General features: G+C 43.7%; 1 protein-coding gene across 6 annotated transcripts in view; it reads left to right on the top strand.

Moving 5' to 3' along the window:
* The first annotated feature begins 987 nt into the window (after window positions 1-987).
* LOC311223255 (serine/threonine-protein kinase PAK 2-like) overlaps window positions 988-12,511 on the top strand; it is a 52,589-nt gene continuing 41,065 nt past the window's right edge. For 3 of the 6 annotated variants that reach the window (XM_084308027.1, XM_084308032.1, XM_084308033.1), the window contains exon 1: window positions 988-1,184. The gene's annotated coding sequence lies outside the window, so the exon portion shown is untranslated. Of the gene's footprint in view, window positions 1,258-10,667; window positions 10,825-12,511 lie in introns of those variants that run through there. The other 3 variants (XM_084308029.1, XM_084308031.1, XM_084308028.1) reach the window with 3 other exon arrangements.

A 12,511-nucleotide genomic window follows, 5' to 3' on the forward strand; every position in this document is an offset into this window, starting at 1 on the left:
TGTGCATCAATATAATGTGCAATTATCTTTAATGTGTACTTATTTTTATTTACTTGTATTTATTTGTACTTATGTTATTGCACATACGACCGCAGAGACAGTTTATTGTATATAAATAAATAAAAAATGTATTCTGTTAATTGTTGCTTTTTATTTCTTTATTAATTAAGCTGTGGAGAAAACACAAGCTTAAGATTCCCATTGTACTTGTTGCATAGCAAATACATCTGAATCTGATATAGGCTAATGACTGGGGTGTACATAATATACAGTATATATAATGTCATGTATATATTATATTAAATACACATGTGTTATTATTTGACATATATTTACCAATCAATCAATATGCTCTTTCAACTGCTTCAGCAACCTTTCATGCAGGAAAACATTTTTAAAATCGAATTGCAGTGGGGGATCTTTATTTTGAAAATGTTAGACCATTTCTGCCCGGAAGAAGAATCCCTTACTAAAGCCGGCTTGATGTCGGTCCAATTTCTGACCAATGAGCGCAACAGAAACAACAGGGTTCCGATTCGGGGAGGGGCTACACGACGTTCCGTTTCCGCTCCTCCCGGTTCTTTCCGCATGATTTCTTTCCGTAGCATATGTGTACGAAGACGCTCTCTGATTGGCTAGCCGCGTCCAGCGAAGACCCTCTCTGATTGGTTTAGCGCCGAATGGTCTTTTCCGCATATTCAACAACAATTGATACGTTGTTCCCTAACCCTACTCCCTTAACCTTAACCTTAACCCTAACCGTAACCCTTAACCTTAACCCTAACCCACTTCGAAAACCTTAACCCTAACCCACTTCGAAAGAGGGCCAAAGCATAACCACTTTGAAGCAGAGAATGTACAAGGCGGAAGAGACCATTCGGCGCTAAACCAATCAGAGAGGGTCTTCGCTGTACGTGGCTAGCCAATCAGAGAGCGTCTTCGCAAACATAGACTACGGGGAAAAGTCACACGTTCTTTCCATGGCTCTCTCCCCCCCCGGTCCCAAGAACCAGGACACTGACCAAACTGTCATAAACGAGTTGATGGAAAAAGGAGAATATTTTCTTATTACAACGTCGGATATGTGTAAATATTATCAGCACCAAATCACGGTTTAACAACAACGGGAGGATCGGCAGAAGTGGGGCGGAGTTTTGACGGGATATTTTTTGTGAGTGCAGCTGGTGAGTTTGAGTTTTTGTTCATTCAAGAAAGTATGATGAAGGGACAGACGGAACTATGACGATGATGATGGTGGTGAGTGAGTCTGTCTATCGACGTCTCGTTGTCAACAGTGCATTTATGGCAATGATATAATAATAACGATCATCTAAATGATTGTGCCGTACTTACATTCTCATACAAACGTCAAAGTCAACTTTGTAAATGTTCTATTGTGCAACTAACTGCAAGGCATACAAAAAGTTGAAATTACGTTTCCCTCATTGCCACGGTGTATATATAAACAACAAAAGTAAAAGTGTGAGATAAAAATCTAAGAGCAAAAGTAAAAACGAAAGAAATATCATGATTGATTCTGATTGTAATATATTTCCATTATTTTCTATGACATGGATAGGCAGAGTGCAGCAAGGGAGACAGACAAAAAACTGTCAAATCCTAGAGGTCCCAGCGAGTTGTGTGTGGGTCCAGGAGGGAGAAGAGGATTTAATTTGATCTAGACCAGAGGAGTGATCTTAGTCCAGAGGCCACATTTAAATCTAATAATAACCTACATCTTTGTCATTGATTTTGATTGAATGAATGAAAACTTTATTTAACAGATTGCAGAATGGGTACAATACAGTACGGCTCAATACATACAATTGTTAAGGGGATGCAGACCTGAGAAAGACGTTTGTCTTGTTTCCATCAGGGTCCCCCATTTTCAATTCATATAGACATATATGACATACATGACATACAGATAGTCAGTACTGCTACATCTATACATTTATGACATACCAGATTTGCAAATACAGTACTGTTTGTGATACAGAAGGAGTCAAGAAAAGGGAGTATATACATTTGACGTAGAAACTGTACATTGGAGGTTGGGTGGGGGGGGTTGGGTACATTGGGATATTGACAACCATACTGGGTAATTTACATTGGAGGTGGTTGGGGGGGGGGGGGGGGGGGGGGGGGGCGGGGGGCATACTGTATAAACAAGTAACACTGTACATTGAGGGGGGGGGGGAGGGGACACTGTACATTGATTGATTGATTGATTGAACATTTTATTAACAGATTGCAGAATGGGTACAGCACAGCTCAATACACACAATTGTTAAGGGGATGCAGACCAGAGAAAGACTTTCGTCTTTTGACATTAATACGACCTGTTATAACATCCAGCATGCATGATAAGTAAGTATTTTCTGTAGGACTAAAACTTTGCTTTTTTAATGTGCACATTACAATGAGGTAGAAGTAGATGTATGTATGTCTTCTTCTTTTTTTTTATCTACTTTTTCTCCCATTTTCTATTTTTCTCCCATCCCAACTTCGTATCGTCCAATTCTACCCTCCCCTGTCTCGAACGCTGTTAGGCCATGCCTCCCACAAGCCGGCTGCAATGTGGACTAAGCCTTACATCACGTGTCCCCTCCGGTACTTGAGGAAGCAGCAGTCGCATCTTTTCACCTGCACAGCGCAATCTCTCAGCGTCGGGGGTCTGCGTTTGGAGGGCACGCCGCCCCCGTCGCTTCCTGATTCTGCTGCGCAGGCGCACCAACCGACCTGTAGGAGTCGCTGTCCACAACGTCCGATCCCCACCCATCAGCTTCCCACCCCCCTAATACTGGCAATTGTATTAGTATGAACGACCAGCCAAGCTGATAGCAATGCGGAGAGCTGGGCTCGAACCCAGCGTCTCCTGCATTGGTGGTGAGCGCCTTGCCCACTGCACCACCTAGCCGCCCACGTATGTCTTCTTCTTAATCTAGTCACTAGTCATTCACTTGAGCCCAGAGAGAATGTAAAGGCATGTACTCTCTAGACTTTCTACCTGTTCTGGGGTTCTGTGCTGTTTAGCGGTAGTGGCTTGAGAGAGGAACTGCTGATCTCATCTGTCGACCTGTTGACTCAGTGTGGTGAAGGCAGCCGTTTGAATAACAGGATAAACTGTCTGCATCTGACTGTGTGTTGCTTGACCTATAATCACTTTTGAGACGGTATACTGAGGACAGGAGGGGTGTGTGTTTGTGTGTTGGGGGTTGGGGTTGGTGTGTATGTTTGTGTGTCTGTCAGTCAATGAAAAGGGGGTGTAGGTGAGAGCTGAGTTGGTGGTGGAAGTGAGGGGGGGGCCTGCATCACTTCTTCCTCCAGGAAGTCCTGCTCAGTATTTCCTTTTATAGAAGCCGAATACAAAAGACTGCTGTTCACTTCCTGTAAACAGCTCGACGGGCCTTGTTTGCTCCCATCTGATTGGTCGGCGTGGCCCGTGTGACCCGCTGGAGCTGGGGAGTTCCAGGATGAGGAAGTGGGCTTCCCTTGGAGGCCGCTAGACATAGGGAATAGAAAGTGCTCTCGACAGAAGGGAGAGTAGCGAATGGGGAATTGAAATGAAGAAGAGTAGAAAAAGATGGAATAAACTCCTGAGGAACAAATGTTAACCGGAAAAGGTCTATGAGTTGAGAGAAATTGACAGAAAAAACAAGGACGATTCCAAATGGAAAACTTCTAAAATTCTCAGTTTAATAATGAACAATGCAGAGACGGAGAGGAGAGAATAGCAACCACGCATAACCCTGTACCTCAGCTTGGGTAGGCCAGGCCAGGCCAGGCTATAGCAACCACGCATAACCCCATACCACAGCCTGGGTAGGTCAGGCCAGGCTATATTAGCAACCACGCATAACCCTGTACCACAGCCTGGGTAGGCCAGGCCAGGCTATAGCAACCATGTATAAGACCCTGTACCTCAGCTTGGGTAGGTCAGGCCAGGCTATATTAGCAACCACACATAACCCTGTACCTCAGCTTGGGTAGGCTAGGCCAGGCTATAGCAACCATACATAACCCCGTACCTCAGCCTGGGTAGTTCATGCCAGGCTATAGCAACCACGCATAACCCCGTACCTCAGCCTGGGTAGGTCAGGCCAGGCTATATTAGCAACCACACATAACCCTGTACCACAGCCTGGGTAGGCTAGGCCAGGCTATAGCAACCACGCATAACCCCGTACCTCAGCCTGGGTAGTTCAGGCCAGGCTATAGCATTAGCAACCATGCATAACCCCAGGCTCTACATCTGCTTCCTCGTCTCAAGAACTCACTGTAGCATAGAGTCCGTCTACCTCAACTATCTCAGCTGATTGATTGAATTGATTGATTGATTGATTGATTGAAAATGTTATTAACAGATTGCAGAATGGGTACAATACAGTACAGCTCAATACACACAATTGTTAAGGGGATGCAGACCAGAGAAAGACTTTCGTCTTGTTTACATCAGGGTCCCCCATTTTCAATTCATCATAACATATATGACATACAGTCAGATAGACAGTACTGCTACATCTATACATTTATGACATACCAGATTTACAAATACAGTACTGTTTGTGATACAAAAAGAGTAAAAAAAAGAAAAAGAGAGTATACATTTGACGAAGAAACTGTACATTGGAGGAGGTGGGGTGGGGGGGAGGTGTTGGGTAGGTGGGGGGGGGCGACTGTACATTAGAGGTGGTTGGGTGGGTGGGATGGGTAGGTGGGGGGGGGGGGTAACTGTACATTGGATTATCGACGAAACCTTACTTGGTCCCAAGAAGAGGGTCTCGTGTATTACTGGGTTAGGACATTTACTGTACATTGGAGGGGGTTGGGTTAGGACATTTACATGGGCCAGTTTCGAATTGCAGTCTCCCGTAGGTGCTCCTTGAGAGTGGTTTTAAAAGTGGGTAGTGATTCACATTCCTTTACAGCTGTGGGTAGGGCGTTCCACATTGATGTGGCATAATTGCGAAACGTGTTTAGTCCCTTGTTTGAGCCGAATCTGGGTTTAACATGATTTGTGGAGCTCCCTCTGGTGTTGTGGTTGTGGTATTCACTGACCTTTGGGAAGTATTTTGACATGTACATGGGTACCTTAGTCGTGTAGTGTATCTTGTAGACCAGGCCCATTGCAAGTTGCTGTACTCTGTCTTCTACTCTAAGCCATCCTAGGTTGTCAAAGTGGGCAGGGGTGAGGTGGGTTCTAGGAGTAAGGTCAAGTAGTAGTCTGACCAGTTGTTTTGTGATGTTTGTAATTTTGTTTTTAGCGCCTTTGAGGTGCTTTGGTACCGACACATAGCCCAGGCCAAACGCGCCTCTATATCTCTCTCTGCAACCTCCAGCCCCAAGCCAAACATCTCTCTCTCTACCCCTCCAGCCCAAGCCAAACATCTCTCTCTCTACCCCCTCCAGCCCCAAGCCAAACATCTCTCTCTCTCTCTCTGCAACCTCCAGCCCTAAGTCCAACGCCCCTCTTTTCCCCCTGCTCTCGCATCACACACACACACACACACACACGCACACGCACACGCACACGCACACACACACACACATTTTCTTTAGAGACTTTCTATTTTTTCATTCATTCAGTTGCGTTGCGGTCATCACAAACTCTTGAAAGTTGGAACTATTGGCAAACGCCTATACCTGTTCACAAAATGAACTGAACTGAGTGAACGGACTGGTTTATGGGAGTTTAATCACAGGCTGGTCTGAAAATGAATTGTTTTGTGTTCTAAAATGTTTGCTTATGATTTTGACTTTAATCCAATACATGGACATTTTGACTCTGAATTGAGCATGACTCCTGAGTGTTTCTTTGTTAGCAAACTAACCTAGTATTTAACTTGGCCATTAGTCCAGGCCTACTATTAATCAAATTATTATATTATTTGTCTTATTATGTGGTACAGTCTTATGCCGGAGCTATAGGCCTAATTAATCAAATCCAAAAGGTAATTTGATCTTCATTGGCAGGGTTTGACCCTGTCTGGCGCCCAACGGTAAATGTTATAGGCACTATAAGTGGACACCGCTACAGGTGCAAGCATAGTCGTAGTACCCTTGAATGAGTGCTCCTGCCAGAGTCTTCAGGGTATTCTTGTTTACCAGAGAGGAGATCCGGTACAAGAATCTAGTTTGTTGGTTGACTTTCTTTATTACATTGGATGCCATTTTGTCACAGGAAAGATTTGCCTCTAGGATGCAGGGGAGGAAATTAGGCCACTTTACTGGCCAAATGCTAGTATTTTTTACGTTTGGCTGGTAAAAAAAATCAGATACCCGCCAGTTGGCTGGTAAGCCAAAAAGTTAGTTTCCTCCCCTGCTGGCGAGTATACAAAAAAATAAAACATTCTGCAATCACTGCACTGGCAAACAGTGCGCGTCTTCTGAGTGTTCGCTTTAGTTGACAGTGCCACGAGAGCACTGCACAAGACCACCCGCGGACATATAATGTTTAATAAACGTTTGCGCAGTACTGGCCAACCCGCGGACATATAATAATAAAAGTCCTGCGGTACTAGGCTAGCCATCAGGAGCACTCGCAAACAGATAACGTTAAACACAGCAGAAGATGGAAAACAGACAGACTGACCAACGGGGAACTGCATCCAACCCTAGTACAACCCTCGAGTATAAGTTACTAAGGACACATTTAAATCACAGAGGTGTAATGTTAGTCTACTGGAACTGTATACAGTGGTTAGCTTCTAGTTAGCGTTTTAGCTATAGCTGCTTGCTAGCTAACGTTAGCCCCGTGTGCTCAAAGCAGCCAGCTAGGTGTATCTGTTATGACTATAATGTTTCCAAAAAAGCACCGGACTACGACGTAAGGTTAGACATTTTATTTCATGCTCAAAAGCCCCTGGCTTGCACATCGCAGTCACGAAAGGGGCTAGCTCAACCAGTGCACTGTGCACAACAGCACACCAACCCAACTGACGTTACCACAACACTTGACGGTACTTCACAGCACTGTCGTAAGACCACCGTGCTGTCTTAAAGGCACAGTGTGCCTACCCAGATGCATACACAACATTGACGCGGCTTGACATACAAAGAAGTAATTATCACAATTAGCGATTTTTTTTGTCTGGTAAAAAATCTGTTTGGCTGTTAAAAAAAATCAGATACTCGCCAGTTGGCTGGTAAGCCAAAAAGTTAGTTTCCTCCCCTGAGGATGGAACCTAGGTATGTAATTTCATCTTTCCTTGTGACAATATTGTCACCCACTGTAATTGAGAAGCCATCGGCCTTGCTGAGTTTGTTATTTGAACCGAAGAGAATGGACTCTGTTTTACCCAGGTGTAATGATAGTTTGTTGTCAGCGAGCCAGGTGCAGATTTTGCCTAGTTCCGAGCTGAGGGTTTTTTCAACCTGTAACTTGTTCTTGTCAGAGACCAGCAGGGCTGAGTCGTCCGCAAACAGGAACAAGTTGCAGTCACAAGCTGACGACATGCCATTTGCATAAATTAGGAACAGTAGCGGTCCTAGTAGGCTTCCTTGTGGAACACCACAGCTCACTGGGAGGGGGGGGAATAGGGTACCGTTTACCTCCACCATCTGTTCTCTCCCCTCCAGGTAGGATTGCATCCAGCTCACTGATAGACTATCAAAACCAATTGCTTTTAGCTTGTCAATCATAATGGAGTGATTGACAGTGTCGAAGGCCTTTTGTAAGTCCAGCATGACCATGCCACAGTATTTGCCCGCGTCCACCTCTTGTTTGATGTGGTCGTTCAAATAGAGAAGACATTTGTCAGTGGAGTGGGATGTTCTGAAGCCAGATTTGAATTCGAAGATTAGATTTTTTTCCGTCAGGTACTTTTCGACCTGTTCGTATACTATATATATATATATATATATATACATTTTCCATGACTTTCAAGATGGAGGTAAGAATAGAAACAGGGCGGTAGTTGCCTGGGTCTAATTAGCTGCCCTTTTTGTGCAGGGGGGTTACTCCCGCAATTTTGAGGTCTTTGTCCCTGTGTCCCTGTTTTATGGAGAGGTTTATTATGTGTGTAATGACTGGGGTGATGGCGGCTGCTGAGTCTCTGAGGAATTTGGAGGGGATGTTGTCATGGCCAGTGGCCTTGTTAGGTTGGAGGGCGCTCAGTTTTTTTGAGTACCTCAGCTGTTGTTACCATTTCTAGTTTGAAATCGTCTTTGCGGACGCCTAGCTATCAGCCTAGTTACCGTTAGAATACACCGGAAGACAGTGAGGTCACAGACTCACAGGTCTACCAGGGGGTGGGCTTGACCTAAGAAATACACAGCTGACTATTGGCTCGTCGTACAATTGTGTCATGTGATGTGACTAATTGAGGTTCACACACTATTGTGCATCATCCACAAATGAATGCAGCCACGCAGAAGGAACTATTAATCTTGCGCTTATTAAATACAAAACTGTATTGGTGAATATTATTTAAATTGCCAGTCGCCAGAGGTCTGATTTGTAATTTTCCACCAGATAAGGTATTCCTTTATTGATCCCCTTGGGGGAAATTCAGGCATCATAGCAGCGTGGGGGAGGGCAGGTACAGGTATGGGCAGGGTAATAGTAGAAATACGTAAATACAGGCAATAAAAATGATAGTACAGTAGAAGAGTAAAAATAGGCAGTGTAAACGATATAATTAACTCTGACATTCAGCGTGCCCCCCCCCCCCCGCCCTAAAGACAACTAGGCCTAAAAGAAAATATTGGTAATGATAGAAGGCCTACAGAATAGCCACATATTTCCTCTGTGGTACGGTAATGCTAAACCACCTCTCTCTCTCCTCACCAACTAGCACTGGCTCTAGGCTTCATGCTAGCAGAACACAGTGACACTATAACCACTGGCTCTAGGCTACATGGTAGCAGAAAGAACACAGTGGCTGCAACTGTTCCTGAGGCCCCCGGCTGGTGGGGAATGTGCTGTTGGGACAGGGAATGTGCTTGAGGAGGGGCCGGGAGGAGGAGGGGCTTGATGTGTGTGTGTGGGGGGGGGGGGGGGACACGCCCAGCACCAGCAGCCCTGCAGCTATGGAATTCAGCTAAACTCCCGACGTGTCTCAGCCTGGCCGCCCAGCACCTATTACCTGGCCAAATTCAGTTACGCACGCACGCGCACACACACACACACACAGACACAGACACAGACACACACACACCCCTCATATACTTGCTTAGTTGCTTTGCTTGTACACCTGCACATAACCCTTAGCTCTGTATGATAGCATGTACTATAATGCTGTATGTATATATATATATATATATATATATATTTATTTATTTATTCTCACTGCATATATTTTTTCATTTAATTTCAAACCTTTATTTAAACTCGAAAGGTTTCCCTCATTTACAGTCGTGTTGAGTCAAGTGTGCATACAGAGTTAAGCAAAACATACAGAGTTAAGCAAAACATACAGAGTTAAGAGTAAAAAAAAAAGCAAACGGCATATGCAATCATAACAATTGGACAAGTAAGGATAAGAATTCATTAAAACACGTACAGCTTGATTGACAAAGGTTGGAGATCAAGGTTTTAAACTCTGCAACAGAGTTACCTATCCTCTGTCTGTACTTACAGTAGGCTACCTGCATACATACTGTAGAATAGAAGTACTTTATTGATCCCGAGGGAAATTCAGCACTACAGATCGCTCATAAACATTTAGGTAGTCAAATAAAATTCAGTCAGGGATATACATTCTGAGATATGTACAATATACATTCTAAAATATACAGCCAAAATATACAGTAAAATTTACAATAATAAGTATACATTTTACTGTATATTTTTGGCCCTTATATTTGAGTCCCTATTATATCTATATCTGTACATATCCTACTCTTACTAGTTACGCTGCTGGCCAGTAGTAGTCATACTGTGTCTTTATATAATACAACTCTGTACATCTGATTAGCACCACACTCAGTAGTACTAATTTGTATATTTTCTACCCAGTTTAACCACCTGTACATTGTATATTGCTATTGCACTTTACTGCTACATTTGCACTCTGGTTGGATGCCAAACCTATTTTCGTTGTACTGTACTTGTGCTGTATGATGACAATACATTTGAATCTAATCTAAATCACATGTAATTCAGGGTTATTATAATTTTGTATTTGTCGTTCGTTTTTATTTTTCATTTGTTTTTAATTTAGTTTTTCAATTCAGTTTAGTGTCAGTTAGTTTCCAGTTTTAGGTTAGCTAGTTATAATAATTTTTTTATTGTTTAAATATATTTTAGTTTCATTCATTTCAGTATTTGTTTTAGTAATTATTTAGTTTTCAAATTGGACCAAATTGACACAGACTAACCCTAAAGATTTTTAAAGACTTTATTTGAGTTGGTTTTGTAAGTACACAATACAGTTACATTTTTTTTTTTTTTACTCTAGTTTTAGTTTAGTTTTAGTTTTAAGACAGAGGGGACCTTTAACTATAATAACCTTGAGGTTGTGAACACACACACACACACACACACTCATAAGCACGCACACATAGGTACACATGTGGTCACGCCAGACCGTATGAAGATGCACATTAACGTTGGGCTGGGACCTGAATTTGACTCTCCTGGGACAAGACTGCACTTGTTGCATCCAGGACCACTTAAGAGGAATGAGCCAGCCTGCAAAGACCTGCCCTGAGAAGAGAGAGAGAGAGAGAGAGAGAGAGAGAGGGGGGCGAGGGATAAGGAAATAGTAGAAACTAGATAGAGAAACACAGTGAAAGAGAAAGACACACATATCCTGGTATTTTTGTAGAAGACTATTGCTGATCTGGTCGTCTGTGAGGCTGAGAAGAGGGAGGAGAAGGGTGAGTGAGATTTCTATCGCTTGGAGCTGAATGGTTCTCAACCCGGGACCCCCCCCCCCCAAGGGTTGCAAGATGGTTTTGGGGGGGGGGGGGGGGGGGGGGTGAAGAGGTTTCTTGTGAAAAAATGGCTATAATCTTATGAAACTAATGGATATTTGAAGTCTATGGCACTCCTACATTTTTCAATCAAGTGAAATTATCTGAAAAGTTCACCGTCTTCTTGTCTGTGTTGTCCTTGGGGGTGGGGGAGGGGGGCCGTCAGCAGGCGTCCCTCTGTTTTTTAGGGGTCACTCACAAACTAAGAAAAGATATGTCGATGGTGAGATTAGGCTGCAGTCTTGGGAGGAGTTAGGATGATAATCCTGTCGTTTTATTTCACCACATTACGTTTTTAAATGACAGTTTCTTTTTCTTTCTCACGTTTCTTTCGGTCCTGTAAAAGACGGACGTCGGCCTCGTTTCTAGACCAAAAGCGAATCAAAATAGTTGCGTTACTCGTTTTTAGAGGAGAGTGTCTCGTCTTGAGGTCGGTCTGAGGCTGCGTTCACACTGCAAGCTTTTAGTGCTCAATTCAGATTTCTTTTGTTTGGCAGTGTGAACCGGTCACTGCTCCTGAACTGGACCCGCATGCGCAAATGAACAATAACGATGATGGACGTAAACATGGAGGACACTGAAGTCACAGGTTATGGTTTAATTCATAAGCTGAATACAGTGGAGGCCAGCTAATCAAGACAAACTAGACCTGTAAAGTATCTGATTTAGGACCACATTGTGAAAGTGTCCCGAATCAGAATTGAAAAGATAACATTCCATGTGATTTGTGCTGTTCACACTGCCGTGACAAAAAAAAAAACAGATCTGAGTCACATATGAGAGAAAAAAAGATCTGGGCCACTTCTTGCCACTTCTTGCCTGCAGTGTGAACGTAGCCTAATTATAGCAGGATCATTTCCTGGGTGTGCTTTTTCACCACGGCATCAGAGGTGAGGCCTTTTTACACACACAGCACAAGTCGCACGCAGGTCGATTCCAGTAAGTAGATCGCAAACTACAGCAAAAGGAACGGTTACTCACAAGACCTTGGATAGAGTATAGGTTAGGTTGTTAGTTTATACAGAGGTCTGATTATAGGTTGTAGGTTCCATTTGATACAGTGACAGACGGCGTGGCAGGGAGTTGGGAGAGCAGACCCAGGGATTGGACTCGCCTTGTCCCCGTTTCAACACGGCCTCCTTCTGCCCCCGCAGCCAGAGGCGGAGGGTGGATATTTATTTTTTCTTCCACTGCATAAATTAGCAGGGAAGTGGCCGTGGGTCTATGTAGTAGTAGCCTGTCAAATATCAAGATGGTGTTCATACAGATCTGGGATCTGACATAATATCCTTAATGGGCTGTATTTGTGCATCAGATGAGGGGTTATTCTACACACTGCACTAGAGTTTAGTCAGTTTAGCCTAACAACAATAGGTACGGGGGGCGTCATGCTAACAGGCTGGTTGTGTGCAGAGCTTTCATATAGACCCACATGGCTTCGAGACAATGAGCAACGTTTGTTATCCAGGTTCAATCGCGCTGATGTCGGTAGGAATCAGACACAGGAAGTGAGGAGGAGACCTTTGTTTGCTTTCTGTTTCCTGTTTTGTGATGTCATCAAGAATGAAGGCTGCATCTCCATCAAACCACT

The sequence above is a fragment of the Notolepis coatsorum genome, assembly GCF_963971535.1.
Source record: "Notolepis coatsorum genome assembly, chromosome: 2".
Classification (NCBI taxonomy): Eukaryota; Metazoa; Chordata; class Actinopteri; order Aulopiformes; family Paralepididae; genus Notolepis; species Notolepis coatsorum.